The sequence below is a fragment of the Pinus tabuliformis genome, chromosome 5_2, assembly GCF_031772625.1.
Source record: "Pinus tabuliformis cultivar Carrire ecotype Pingquan chromosome 5_2, CPIR1, whole genome shotgun sequence".
In the NCBI taxonomy this organism is placed as follows: domain Eukaryota; kingdom Viridiplantae; phylum Streptophyta; class Pinopsida; order Pinales; family Pinaceae; genus Pinus; species Pinus tabuliformis.
The window spans coordinates 949,508,421-949,522,737 of NC_142306.1; positions in this window are offsets into that span (position 1 = coordinate 949,508,421).

The window sequence follows — 14,317 nt, forward strand, 5'->3', positions numbered from 1 at the left end:
GTAGTTCCACTCAAATAGGTGAATGATTAGGAGGTCATAAATTTCCTTAAGCAAAACATCATTTCCAAGTTCGACATTCCTACTCCAATTTTTTTTTTACAATGAAACATACTTTTCATCACTAAGAATTTACAATTTTTAATTGGAAAATGGTATTTTATTTAAGCATTCAACTGATTATTATCTGCAAGGGAATGGTCTATCTGAAACCACCTCATCCGCATCATCAAAGAGACTTTATTCTCTGAACAAAAAAACTAAAACTCCTCTTTGGTAAATGCTTTATGGGCTGACCGAGTCATAACATTCCCTCTATGAACACCTCCCCTTACTTTCTGGTATACGGAAAAGAAGCCATCCTCCTGCCCAACATATACTTTCTTGCTCTCCAACTTTTGCAACAATCCCATGGCAAGCCATGCTTATTAGTGCAGCGTAGGATGGATACCATTCACAAATTATAGGAAGAAAAATTGAAATAAAAATAAATATTTTCACTTCATTAGAACCATATCAAGAGGCGGTTCGATAAGAGTTATGCAGGGAAGGAAAACTATAGTGTGGGTGAATTAGTCTTTAAGTGGAATAAATCCGAGAGGACAAAGGCAAACACACTAATTTTCAATCCTTGTGGATTTGGCCATTCACAATCCATGAAAAGATTGGCTAACACATTTATCTTCTTTAATCACTTGATGCAAATGTTTAATCTCTTCTGTCAATGGCCAAAACTTAAAACATTACTTTCAATGATGATCTAGGTTGTGCTCTACACTGTGTACATAGTATTTCTTTCTTGTGTTTTTGAATTTTTCTTTGTTTTCATTATGTGAATAAGTGTTTTTCATGAACATGTTGTGGCTTCATAGCATGTGTGTGGCCGAACTCTAAAGATTCTTGTGACACTTCAACATTTGGCTAACCTCCTATCCATATTCCTTGTGTTGGTTATATCTTTTGGTCGATGAAGTTTCAACGGAAAATACAATTTGTATGTAAGAAGAATTTTGGTCCAACCATGAACCTATGTCTATTTAGGAAACCTTGTGCCTACAATTAGTTCTGTGTTTCAGTGCTTTCATGCTTATCCAATTCGTAGAAGAGGAGAATGGGAAAATCTAAATGAGAAAACATAAATCAAAGGTATCTATATGATTCTCTGAAGGAAAAACTTCTCCTGCTCTCAATAATTTGGGATCCCTCTTCCACCCGAAAATGAATAAGTATTGATGTAGAGTCCTCTTTTAAATAAATAAATAAAGGTGAAAGAATTGAAAGGCTTCCCGCACAAAGATGTGAAGCAAGAAACTTAGTCGGGGTATTTTCCATGGTCACTAGAAGTGGAGCAATGTTTGTGTTCTTGCGTGACTCCTCCAGGGTACTATCTGGGCCTGCTGGCAGCAGAGAAACACTAGAGATGAAAAATTATACTCTGAAAATATTAAGCTCACAAGGTACACTACCCTTCCCAACTCAAAACATTTCGATATCATTGAATCTTATGTTGTATTCAACCGAGAAGGAATAAATGGGACCGTTTCTATTCATGGGGTAGTGGGGAGACCAAATTAATTTGCATAATGAATCAATACTCCCTGAAGAACCAAGGCCATGCAAAAAGAAGTTAACCGAGGCAAAGAAGCTGGAATTATACCAGTGTGTCACCAAGTGTTGTAGCTGATACAACACCCTTTGAAATTTTAGCTTACACTCAATTTTAGAGCCTTCCTTGGACCTGAACATTGTTTTTGCAAACACCAAAACTCATTTCATGTGCTTTCTTGAAGTATTTTGCTCCCCTTTGCAAGTTGGGTAAATTGTCGTCTTTTGGCATTATTGGTTGTTGCATAATGTGTAGAAGCATATTCTGATGGTTTCCAAGGTCTATCTTTGTGTATGTGAGTTTTTCTAACTATGCCAAACACTTGTCACACTCATTCACAAAGTTTTAAGCACTATTGCAAGGGTGTCTACACGGTCTTCCCAAAGTCTATCTTAAGTGTCAAACTTGTTGTAACTTATTGTAAAGTTGTTACACAAAAGGAAATGCATTGTACATATGTCATGGGTGATCTTTATTGCTTTATCATCAAGTATTCTAAGTGTGAGATCACAGTTGAAGTCTTATTACTGTTTATGTTAGTCTCACCTATATTACACTTAGCCATTTCTGAGAAGGATTCTCGACTAAGCAAGTTGGCTTCACCCGGCCACTTTGAACTATGCACTGTGCAGTTTCTGTCCTCTAGTTATGACCTTGCCCCTTGGCACTGTACAATGTGTAGTTCCTGTCTCCCAGGACTCCTACACTGTGTAGTTTTTGTTTTCAATCTCTGACCTTGACCTCAAGAATTGCACAATCCTTCCTCCCAGCCTGGCCTTCACTGCACACTACACAATCACAAGCCTCAAGATCATTCCATGAGCCTATGAACTACATAATTGCACAACAACCCAACCTCCCTTGTCTCCCAGAACTGCATAGTATGTCCTCTCAATGCCCATCCCCTTAGCCTGTCCCAGTGGCTCTCAGAAATGTGCAAGTTTTTCCCTCTTTCTTGCCTGCATTAGGCAGTCTCAAGGATTAAGCCTCACTCCTAGTTGATTGAACTGTGTAGCTGTACAGTCTCTAAGCCCTCTCTCCTGGCCTATAACCTTGTTCCAACTCAGTTAATAGATCAAAATGCACTATCTTAGACTAGGGGGTTTTCAGACTGATGTCATATCGTCATGAGTGAATTGATGATGCAAGTGCTCTATCATGCCATGGATAGATGATGAAGAAAGAGATGAGGAATGGAATCATTCTCAAAGACACACTTGTAGTTGAACACACAAGCCGATCAATCAAGAAAAGCAAAGGGACATCAATTTTTGATTGCAACTCAAGACTTAAGATCATTGAATATTCCTTGTCACCAAGTCATATGGAGGTGAAAATAAGAGCGTTATCAAGCACACACTCAACAATCAACAACAATAGTGGCTTGACATTCCACATCTTTAACAATCCATTACAACAGTGACATTGCATGAGTGATCACATGCCACACTTTTTAGCCAATGATGTAACATATGTTTTAGAAATGTATTGTAAAGTAAAAGTCCAAAGGACATGTGTGGAATACGAAGATTCATGTAAAGTTGAAAATTCATAGGAATTCAAATAGACATGAGTGTAGTCAAAGAGTGACAAGGAAGGGGAAGCATCACCCCTTGGTTATATATACTCCCTCATTGTATGAGAAAGTGATTTTCAGCTTGGATCCTCCCACAAAGCATTAGAGAGATAAGCTAGTTCTTTTGGGGAGCATGGAGTGGATCCAACGCTCCATTACTGGAGCTAGTGATGTTCATTGTACACATGTGTCTTGGAACTTTTACTTAATAGCATAAGCCTTCAAGGCCAACATGCACTTCATGCATGAATTATTAATGTTTGTAAGACTATTCTGCGGATGTTTGTACTTCGTGTTTGCTTTCACATGTGTTAAGATAGTTGAACTATTTCGGTTGTTTTAGTACTTATTTGATTGAGAATGTGTTGTACTGGATGTCATTTTTGTCCTATCCTTGTGAGATATTCCACTAAATACTAGACATACCCTTTTCATTTGTAGGTTGTAATGACCATCACATTGTCTGTGGACTATTTTGCTGGATGTTAGATGAATCCTTGTAGTTTATGTGTGTCTCTTCTTGGGTGGTACTACTACCTCTCTCTTAGAGGCTCACTTTCCTCCCCTCTCTATAGTAGAATAACTTTGACACATCTACAATTGGACACTCACCAGGAACACCTTCTTGCTTTTTGAAGGAACCATTACTTCCCTCTCTCTTGTTGATAGTTAGAACCAAGGAAAATATTTAAGAACTTCAAAACCAGGTCTTTATAACAGATGGGACTCCTACACCAAACGTTGTGAGGTCTAATTGGGACATCATATCAAGGAGATCCCCTGAATGTTGGTGAGTCTAGCACTGTCAACACACCAACAAAAGGAGGTTGGAAATGATAGCTTGCTTGTTTTGCAATCAACATAATGTCTGCATCTTCATCATCATCCTCTTGTTCATCATTCACCTATTGGGCATGCATATCTTCTTCCCATATCTTCGTGATTTCTTATTCCTCTAACCTGTTTGGCCTTTCTTCTTCTTCCCTTTGCTTTTGTAAGATTTCTTCCTCTTATTTCTTTCTAGTTTCTTATTCTTTCTTATTTTCCAACTCCTCCTTTATTCTTTGCATGTATTCTTCCTTCTTTATAAATTTTTCTTCTTTATGTTTCCTTTCCTCCTATTGCTTTCATTCCTCTTGTTTCTGCTCTACTTCCTTCCTCTGATCTTCTTCTTGCCACTTCCAGAATTCTTTGTTTTTCTTTTAGGGAAAATTTTAGGGGCTAATATTCGGTAGGTGGGCTAATTTTCCATTTTTTTTCCAAACAATCGATTCACCAATTTCCATTTTTTCTAAAAATGATTCACCCACATTTTACACTATAAAATTATTTTACCTTAACAATCGCCAAAATTTTATATAGACTAATATAAAATTATTATAACTATAAATATTTTTTATAAAAATATTGCCAAACATTTTACAATTTTCATAGTAGGGACCAGTTAGATTCACTAAGGTTTCTAAACTTTAGATAAACTTCCATCCTTAAAATTTTCCTTGTTTGCTTTGTTGCTTCAATCAAACCTTTAATAGTAGGATCTGTGTTAAAATTTCTACTCCTCTCTTCTTCTAGGTCATGCAAAATATTCCTCTTTGGCTTAATGGCACTATCTTGATTATGCACTTCCTGTTAGTTCCCTTCTTCTACAATGTATGGTACATGAGCTTTATTAGAAGGGCTTTCCTTGTCACCTGGTCTGGTTTCTCTAGAATCATTGTACCAATTCTTCATCTTCTCCTCATCTCCAAAGAAATAGAAACATAAACGAAGGAAAAGTGAAACTTTGCAGAATGTTGTTTACATACTCCTTTGGGGTCATATATGTGGAAACTCATTTCACCAAACCTGAGGCTACTAAGATCTTCAAATTCTACTTCCTTTGCCTTCAGTCTCTTCAACTAATAAAACTCCACTTGAAAGGGAACGAGAGGCCAAAGTACCTTCTTCTTCTTCTGCAATAGTTATGACAACCATGAGGCAAGATGATATTCGATATCTTAAATGACCACCTTATTAGTCACTTACTTCGGTAAATGTGGTGAATTTTGAGAACCGAAGACTATGATGTAGGTGCCTTGGGAAGAAGCGAGCCAATATGAAACCTATCTAACCACTTCTTAACCTTGATTTGTCATGCAAGGTGCCTCTTCTTAAAAAATAATCTAATAGAGCACAACAAAGAAGTGTTTGGGCAATTTGTCATAAACTCATCCATAACTAAATTCTGGGAGTAACTAAATTCTATAATAGATAAATTCCATTCTAGACCTAGAAAATGTTTCCTTGTGAATATTCCATCAAGTAGATACACAAACATGACGAACAGAGTTTTCCCACTTTTTGCATCTTTCTTTGACTTTGACATATTAATTTGCAACTATTGGGTAAATATCTCTCCCTAGTTGAAGATCTTCCCTTATGCGACTATCGGGTAAAGCATGAAGATCCATCCTTCATCGAAAAAATTACTGCTTTCTTGTCCATATAACCTATAGCTCATTCTCATGAGGTACTGGTAAGCATTCTTTAATGATTATATCCTATAAATCCTCTCTAGCTTCTGGTGAAACTTGGTTGATTCCAACCACCATGTTCTAAACACATCCCTGATATTCAAATAGGCCTAAGTTGCATAAACTAAGAGTTATAGTAAAATTTTGGCTTCGGTAGCTTGTAGTAGGAATGAAGATCATGTAATCAATATGATGTAAGTTCCTGCCTACTTACATTTCTAAGAACCATGTTCTTGGTGTCTAGACCTTGTAAGATCCATCTTATGGCTTCTGCACATGGTAACACTGGATACCTACAGGTAACTCTATGGAATCTAGATCTCTTTACTTTGATGTAAATATCCCTATCTCTAAGGTCCTCTGGGAAATCTTTCTTGTTGAAATCATCTTTGATGGTAAGACATGATATGGTAGTGGAGTTATCCACAAAGCATCTAGTGTCTACCAAGATAGGCGGCCATGCTTTAGAACTCTCTCCAGGACCTTTAGTTCTACTTTCTATAGCCTTCTTAGTTGGTCGTTATCTTGTAATGGGAGGAATCATGTCTATCAAGGATGAAATAATAATAAGCTCATGATTAGTAGCACCTGCAAATTGAGAAGCACTAATGGAAATACAAAGTTGGTTCCACAGATAATCACATAGTCTATTAAGAAATCAAACTCTCAAGGAAATCACTGGGATGAATTATTGCATAAGGCTTGAGCATAAGAGGCACTGTTGAGGCAAGAGTGACTTGGTTGGTCACTGGAAGTGTGAAATGTGCAGTGGTGGAGAGAAGATTGTGCAAGTTTGATCTGCAGAGGTAGGATTGACAACTTGAAGCTTATGGTTATGTAATGCATAGTTGCTGAGAGAGAGAGGTTGCCCGACTGTACAATTTGTAATCACAGTGGGAAAGGGTTGGAAAACTACTGATTGGGAAAAAATAATATATCTTCAGATGCCATTATTTTCCCCCTTGAGTAAGGTCAAGGTTATACATTTTGAATAAATTCTCAGTCTGCCTAAGACCTTCTATGACCCTCCATGAGGTCGAATTTTAGCCTCCCATCGAAGCTCTTCTAAGGCCTCCTTTTATAGGTTTGAATTTTTATAGAAATATTAATCAAGATGAATTTTCGCAGACATATGAAGTCTTTGTTTGGCCGATTCTAAAGCTAATTCATACCTCATAAAGTAGATGATTTTTGGTCTCTTTCAAAGGAATTCTAAATCTAGTTCAAATTCCTAAAGTGGAGAAAGGTTTGAGGCAAGGATCTAAACTTTAGAGGAAATTTTTGTAGCTACTTGAAGCCTATTTTGAACTCGTTTCTAAGGCTAGCTTCGACCCTGCTATTTGTTGGTTCCCTAGAGTCACATTATGCTGTGTTGTAGTGTAGAGCCTAGGAAGAACTAAGCACAATTCTATTTGTTGCTTTTCTCTTCAGATATTCTATTTCAATCTGTTGGTATGGTCATCTTGTATTGTGAATGTGTTCATCATGTTTAGCAGTCTCTTGACTATATTATTCTAGATCGTGTTACTTGACATAAGGATGCTCAAAAGACTCTAATGAAGGAAAATAAAATCATATATTTAAATTTGTTTATGTTAATCTATTATGTAAATGATTATGTAATTATAACTTAAACCCAGTTAATGTAGAAAAAATTCTTTTTATGTTCAAGATGCATGCATTTCATTTTCCCCTATAAGTGTCATAAGAAAATGAGATTACATGAAGAATTTCATCTCAACCATCGACTTAAAGTATTTATATAGATATGAATTCTCTTAGTAGTTGAATATGAATAAGCAAATGTAGAAAAATTAAAATCGCAAGTATTCTAGGAAATTAGTTCATCATTCACATCCAACATTCCTCATATGTTCTTCAAGAAAATATGAAACATGCATGAAAATCCTTCAAATTATGTTCAGATTTGTTGTTAATTGGAAAAATATTTGGGAATCAAGGTTGAGGGACAACCACCAAACATTAAATGCATTTGGTAGATTGCATTTCCACTAATCTTAAGTAAGAGCATTCAAAAACCTTCGGGTTTGACATAAAAGGTTGAAAATGTAAAATATGGATGAAATATGGAGAATCAATCCTTACCCAATTTAAAGGAGAAATTAAGAATTCCTTTAAATTAGATAAGACCTAGTGGATAGCTGAGCAATTAAGAATTCAACCATTATAAAACACATAATTATGAAATTTACCATTTTCTTGGAAAACCCTTGTAAGAAATATCAAGAAAGTCAAGATACTCTTCAAACTAGCTTGATAGATCTTGCCAAACTAAAACAAACCATCATATTAATGCTAAAATTCATTTTTGTTAATAATATTCACACAATTCTACACACTTTACATAATAAATCAGGTTTACAACTCAAAATTCCATGAAAAATGTATAAGCTTTTATTTTATTAGTAGTAAACTTCAAAACGTAAGGTGGGTATGAAACATACATGATAAGAAAAACAAATAACCTAAGAGTTACTTCAGAGTTCTTCCCCTTGATTGTTTCATGAACTCCTAACAATTCACCAAAAAATATGGTAGAGTTCCCCTACAACCATGATTTCTCCCCTTTTTTGCATTTCAAAATGAGGCCTATATATAGGAACTCAAGAGCTTAGACCCTACTCTAAACCACTAAGGTTTGGTACAAAATTTCTAGCTATACAATAACTAACTTATTCAAGAAGTTTCCCAAAGAATCTATTGGCTATGAGGTGGGCCCCTCCAAATTTGGCTTATATGATTTTTACCTCTCTCTTCATTTGACATTGCCTCGCTTCTCTATCCTAAGAACTATCTGGGTCGTGCACTATAGTGTGACATGCGATATATTGGGCATGCTGCTGACGGTGCTAGTAGAGGTGTCGATAGTAGTTTTGGTCTTGTTGGTGATGTTGAAGATGATGGTGACAATGCCAGTACTAAAGTGAGGTTTGAGTCTAGCGTTGACTGGTGAATCCTCATCTGGTGCATCAAGCTCCTCGTACTAGAACTTGTCTCTATGGACATTGTTTGATATCATGAAGCAAATCCTTGCTGAGAAGTCCATTCATATAGGTCCATTAGGGTCCTCCATTCTATACCATATAGGAATCTGTTGTTGGTGCACTAAGATGTGTTTTTACAAGTAATCTTAATTCCTACATTAATTGTCAACCCAAGGCAAGTCTTTTTTATTTCAAGACTATCAACACTATATATACATTGAATTCAGAGGTTAACTAATAATAAATCATTGGAATTGCTAATGACTATCTCTTCAAACTCAATCCAAACAATTCTGAAAGAAATTCATAACATACTTTGCAATTCTACTTAACCTATTATGAAAGAAAATGAATTTGAATACAACTGTAAAGAATCACACTTATCAATCTTAAATGATATTGAAACTAACTCACTCAATCATTGAAGAGAACTATGACAATTGAACAACAAGTGATAATTGAAGAACAAATCCTAATTGAACATCAACTGATAATTGAATAGCAAATGATATATGAATAGCAAATAACTATATTACAGAAAGTGATCAATTCTATCTTTGAAATCTGTGATACATTACTTTGAATGAACAACGATCTAATGCATAACCAATTCAATCAAAAGCATTACTCATATATAACACATAGCTAAATCTAAATCTCGAATGAAAATTAAAAGCAAATCATAATCGACATTCCTAGCGATAATAAAAATAATATTAACTTAACATTAACAAACAATAAAGAATAAATAGAAAATATTATAGCACATGTGAAGCAGTAGATCTTCTCTTGACTGGGCCCAGAGTCACCAGAAGTATCCATTATGAGATACTCATAATATATTTATGATTTAAACGCAATATTCTTCATTAAAACGAATAACAAAGTTACAACATCACCAAAGTAATAGTATTGTATGTGAAAAAGAATAATTATAAACTGTGAATTTCTGATCAAGGGATCCTGAGGATTTCGCAATACTCTATCTGATTCCGTCATAAAATAGCATTGGTTTGCCCGACCTTCCACTGTCCTGCCTTGCCTTTGACATTGTCTTTTCCTTTATGAGATGTTGTTGTTATGTCGATTGATCAACTATCATCCAATTCACGTCTTCTATACATAAAGATAGTAAAAATCAGTTTTTCCTTCTTAGATTCGTGCAATTTGTTACTGATTACTTTTACCCAAATTTAGCTGTTACTTCCTTTACATTTATTTATAAACAAAGATAATCATGTGAGGATGAGTGCTAAATAAATCTATTACCAAGGAGAAAACATACCTTTTTCTTGACCCAACACACTCCCCAGCTTACCTTGTTGCATGTCCTCATGTAATTAAATGGTTTAGGTGTAGTTGGGTTAGGGAATAGGCAGGATATACCTCCTCCTTATAAACTCTGAAGCCATTTTTCTTCTTAAGTATAGTGAAAGCCTGGTTTACTTCTTGATCCTTCAAGTTGTAGTCACTGCGGTACTTATCTCGAGGATACCATATGATTGGGGTTCTATACCGACATCCTATCTATTCAGGCCCCATGGTTAAGACCATGTTACTATATTTATGGAAACGAGAGGAGGCAGCTTTAAAGTTCCAGTATCCAAATGGTTCTCTGTTTCTAATAGTATTGCTGGAGACCTCCCACCTTTGTCTGGTTGTAGACAAGGCTTCTTCCTTGATCTCTTGGAAGTATTCCTTTCCATCTTGTATAATATCTATGTGGAATGGACCTAATTGGCCCACAACACCAACTCGCTACATAAATTTCTTGTGCCTGATAGAGAGATGTAGGGGTTTTGTTGGTTCCCTGCTAACCCATAGGTCAATGCCATATTCACTCTTTCTAAAAGTGTTGTGAGCCTTGGACCACTTGAGTTGGTTAGTGGGAAAAGAAAGAAATGCCTGGAATTGGACATCCCCTATAAAGGGGTCAGGGTTGCTGTCTCTGTCATCCTCTAAAAAGTAATTGTGCATGTAAAGTTGACACAGGAGGTGCTATACCTACTCATTCTGCTCTCTGAAGCACTTGAAAAAGTCTGAGGTAGTTTTTATTTCCAAATACTTGCTAGCCTTAATAGCTTTTATTTTCAGCAGGAGGTACCTTTCTAGGAGGAATAATGCATAGTTTGTAGCAAGAGCTCGGCATGACAGGGTGTCTGAATAAAGAGAGCAGATAGTCTCCAACTGCTCTTTAGCCTTTTGTAATTTGTCATGTGCTTTCTCAACCTTTTTCTGCTCAGCCTTATACTGAGCGAAGGTCTCATCCTCAGTAGCTGTGAGTGCCTCAAACTTTTTCCTTAATTCTTGATGTATACGTAGGGGCACTACTTTCTCTTTGTGCTGAGTTAATTCCTGTTAAACCTTCAGTAGTTCATTCTGCAGTCTCCTAATAAATGCCTCCCTCACTAAGGGAATGTAAGCAGGTCTCTCCTCCATTTGGGCTTCATTATCTCGTGTCTCCATAGGCTCAATTTGGACAACAACCTCAACTGCTTCTTGAATTATGGAAAAATCAATTGGGATTCTTTCTTCAGCATCAGTTTGAACGACAACTTTCACAGTAGGGTAATCCATTTGGGTCTCTTGTGAGAAAACACAAGGGTCTTCAATTTTCATTTCAGTGTCTTCTACAAGACATGGCTTTGTCTAAGTTTCCTTTGAACAGACCAAAATAATCTTAGTTTGGGTTTCAGCATCTTTTCCAGAACAATGTTCTGTCTATGTCCCTGTGGTCTCCATTTCCACTTCCAATTTTCTAGCTCTAATTTCTTCTCTTAACCACTGTCTTAGCTGCCAAATTATTCTCTTCTATTTTATATACTTTTAAAGGATTTTTCTGAGCCTGTCCTTGCAGGTCTTCTTTATTCTGGGACTTCTAACTAGCGGTGGTGCAACTGCATTTTCCTCAAGTTCATGCTTAGGTAGTATTGTGTCAGCATCAAGGAGGGTTTCAATTGGAACTATATCTCCTAATGGAGCTTCACCTTCTAGCTCTTATTCGTCATGAATTTCTCTCTTAGGAGACCCCAATAAAATGGTGTCTCCTCAGAAATTATCGTTCTTCGGGTTTTCTTCTGGGTAGGCCTCGTCCTCAGGGGACTTAAAAAAATTAGCATTGTCTGGTTGATTTTCATCTCCTAGGGTTTCATCTGCAGGATTTTCTTTAGCTGGGGGGTCCATTGGACCAGTATCTATTGTCTTATTTTCTTCTCTAATTGATTCCTCTTCACACACCTTGACTTTAAGGGGTTTTTCCACAGAAGGGACTGGTTATGTCCGTTCTTCCAAGAAATCAATAAATGACAGGGTTTGATCATAACCAGGGCTGTCAGCAGAGGCAGACTGGTTGGGGGTACAATTTTGTCCTTCAACATTCTTAGATTGTTCTCTTCCCTCACCAAATATGTGTTTTCCAATACCCCGACCACCTCTTCCTGATAGTCTTGCAAAGGGGAATTTTGCAGACTTGGAGGTGGTGTGTGAGATGGCCTGACCTCATCTGTTTGAATTGGGGTATTTCACTGGGACTTCACCTGCACAAAGTACCTATGTACCTATGTTTTGCTGGGTTCAAGGTCACAAAGGAATTCTTTTATTTCAGTGTCCTTCTTGGACCTGGGGTTCTTAGCCCTTCATGTTCTGTTGCTGGGTTTTCTGGAGGTGGGGCCAAAGTAGGATTTACAATATTTCCGAGGTTAGCTACTGCTAGGCCATTCCATGCAGGATAATAAATTTGATTAGTCCATGATGACTAATGACTGTGTGTGGGTCCTTAGCTTTCCTAACTCGATGAGCGACATCATGCAATAGGGAATTGAAATAAAATGGAAAATCAACTGAATTTTTTTTGTTTTAGGATGGCTAAAAATTTGAGTTGGTGGGGCTTTACCACATCCTGATGATCATCGCATGTGATGTACCATTGCACACTAACTGCCAATTCTTGCCATGGATTTCTTAACGCTGAAGGGTGAATCCCTTTCCCTATTTGCACCAATTTCTTGCTTGGGTCTTGTTACACTGTGACTGCATTGTACATAAGGATGTGTTTGTCTATCCATTTTGTTCCCTTAGCCAAAAGTCCAGTGACTTCGGTTATGACTGCTTCAGAGACCATTATGTCCCTACCTCTTACTGTGGTGCTGCCATTCTGCAAATTCTGCAGGAATTCGAGTGTCATATCTTCATGAAATACCTGTAATTTATTCAGATATTGCAGCTAGCCAGCGCACTTGAGAATTTCATGAGCCTGGTTCGATACCATGAGCACTGTGGGTTCATTTCAGATAGCTCTACCTCCCATGGCTATTGTTTTCCTGTGAGTGGTTCACTCGCATGCACTTCTCTTGCACTTTCGCAGTTTAGAACAACAACAAAGAACATTAAAGAAATTAACAGGAAACTGATGTTGTTTTGGGAATTAACATCATATACAGTCAATTCATTTGTCTCATCAGCAATATTTGACGTAGGATCATAATCAATCCGCATGCCATCCATAATGGTCATCGTCCTTTCTCCAATCAGAAATACTTTGATAATTATTACACATACACAATCATCACACAGTCCTTTACACAGAAATAAATTTAATAATTATCACACAATTATCCATAGTTGTCACACATGCTATTCATACGTACACTGTCCCCCCTCTAATGAGAAAATCAAGAGAAATAATTAGTCAGTCCTAAATGCAGGCAACCAATCCGTAAAAGCGACGCGATATATGACAAAGAAATTAAAGCAATACACGTATTAGAGGTAAAATGGTTGGAAAATAAAAAAACAGATATTTAAATCATTATGTCAAAAGATTTTCACCTTAAGTGGTATTAGTAACAAACACATAATTGGCAGGAAGTATTAATGACTATCATAATGTGATTGGACAAATATAATATAATGAATATATAACATAAGTTACCATGCATGTAGCTTGGAAGAGTGTTGTTAAAATGGGAAATTTCCTTTAGAAATGAATCCATAGGTGGTAATAAAATATAGAGCATTTGGTAGTGTAAGATAGTACTCTGATACCACAAGAAGAGCCACTGCTTCCAGTAGGCATTGATAGCCTCGACAGGGTTGCTTTTTAACCCCACAAATGAACAATTGTTGTTCAATTGATTGAACAATGATCGTTCAATTGTTTGAAAAACAAATATCGAAAAGAAAAAAAATGAAAAAGTGTTGCTCAATCTATTGAACAACAATCGCTCAATCATTTGAAGAAAAAAAAATGCAAAAGTGTTGTTCAATCGATTGAACAACAATTTTTCAATCGTTTGAACAACACAAATCGAAAAGAAAACAACGCGAAAGTGTTGTTTAATTGATTGAACAACAATCATTCAATCATTTGAACAGTAAAATTGAAAACGTAAAAGTGTTGTTCAGTCGATTGAACAACAATTGTTCAATCATTTGAACAACAATATAAACATAAAATTAAGTGATGTTCAATTGATTGAACAAAAACACACACACAAACATAAGTGCTGTTCAATTGATTGAACAACAATCGTTCAATCGATTGAATAACACTTACCAAACACCTAAAAAAAGGAAAAATTCATATTTACATGGTGATGCCTAACTGAATTACAATCAA